Source organism: Phoca vitulina, unplaced genomic scaffold (assembly GCF_004348235.1).
Source record: "Phoca vitulina isolate PV1807 unplaced genomic scaffold, GSC_HSeal_1.0 scaffold113, whole genome shotgun sequence".
Lineage (NCBI taxonomy): Eukaryota > Metazoa > Chordata > Mammalia > Carnivora > Phocidae > Phoca > Phoca vitulina.
In genome coordinates, this window is record NW_022589816.1 from 840322 (window position 1) to 842310 (window position 1989).

Genomic DNA, 1989 nt, shown 5'->3' on the forward strand with positions numbered 1-1989 from the left:
CTTCCACTCTGACTTGCCATTGCATTTTCTTAACAGTATCCTTAAAAAAAGGATTTCAGTGAAGTCAGTTTCAGTATGAATTAATTAATTTTTAATCCTATCTGAGAAATTCTTGCCTACCTCAAGTTTGTGATGATTTTTCTCATATGTTTTTATCTAGAAGCCTTACCATATGAGTGTTTATATTTAGGTCTATCATTTTCAAAGGAACTTTTATACATAGCATGATACAAAAGTCAAAGGTTTTTTGTTACTTTGTTTCTGTTTTTGTTTCTTTATTTGAATATTTAGTTGTTCTAACATCATTTTTTGGAAAGACTTTTTTTTTTTCCTTTTCCTAAACTTTTTCTTAGCTTCTATTGTCATACTCGTTTTTTCTTCAACAACACTATACAAGTGGAGAATTAGTAAAACTATCTATAACAAAAGTTTAATATTTCCTCAAGCCAATTATATGGGTCTGCTATGCCATCCAAGGAAGCCATCCTATGTATAGAGATCCAACAGTTTGGTCTTTGATCTTGTGTCCTATGTGGGAACTGCAACAGGGGGAGAAAACAAGGGAGAGCTCACTAATGACCTTATTAAACTCAAGCCAGAAATGACTCATTTAATTTCTGGACAAAGGTGATTGGTAAGAGATAGTAAAAAAGCTCTAACTCCAAGGAGCAGGAATCTAACCACACACCACCCCCATCCCATGACATTAAAGGAAGAGGAGCACTGGGTCCAGGCAGCACTAAAAGTCTCTATGATAAAGGCTCCCAGGTTATTTTATTTTCAGCTTGAAAGTATTTCCAAACTTAAGTGAGAGGAGTAAATGGAGAATTTCTAAGGAAGATTTCTAAGGCAACAACAAATATGTGGAATAGATCTTGCATTGCCAAAACATCACACTTACTTGTAAAATCTGAATCTGAAAGGTATTTTGTAAATGCCAAAAAAACTAGCAAAACTAGGAACCTGATTATATGTAGGCATTTTTAATAGGATATGGCTGTTATTTCAGAGCAGTGAAGAAATTACATATTATTCAGCATATGCAAGTAGATACTTGGTTACAATTTGGAGAAAACAGTAGAATTAAACTGCAAAATCTATCACTCATTATTTAATTAACAAATATAGAAACTATCAACTCATGTGCAACAGAAATATGTATCAATATTTTACTTTTGCCAAATATAGGAATTATTTGATATAATCAATAATTTAATTACACATAATTACATATAATATATATAAACAAAGGAAGAAATTATAGTTTGACTTATAGAAATTTCACTATGGAAAACACAGGAAACTTGATTTAAAATGCTGTGATTTAATGATTTCATTCTTTTTAATTGCTTTTTCCTTCATATTTTTACATGTATTAGTATAAAGCATATACACACAATTGCTTAAAATATAAGGAACTACAAGGCAAGGATTATTTTTTAGAGCACTAAAAACTTATTAAAAGAGGATTTCTAAAAATGTATGAGTGTAAACATTGGAATGCATGTATCCCTTTGAATTAGTATTTTTGTATCCTTTGGGTATTTACCAGTAGTGCAGTTGCTGCGTCATAGGGTAGCTCTATTTTTAACTTTTTGAGGAACCTCCATACTGTTTTCCAGAGTGGCTGCACCAGTTTGCATTCCCACCAACAGTGCAAGAGGGTTCCCCTTTCTCCACACCCTTACTAATACCTGTTGTTTCCTGTGTTGTTGAATTTAGCCATTCTGACTGGTGTGAGATGTTATCTCATTTTAGTTTTGATTTGTATTTCCCTGATGATGAGTGATGTTGAGTGTCTTTTCATGTGTCTGTTGGCCATTGCAACATTATCTACAATAGCCAAATTATTGAAACAGCCCATGTCCATCAACTGATGAATGAATAAAGATGTGGAAAAATGTACAATGGGATATTACTCAGCTATAAAAAAGAATGGAAGCTTGCCATTTGCAACGATGTGGATAGAGTTGGAGAGTATTATGCCAA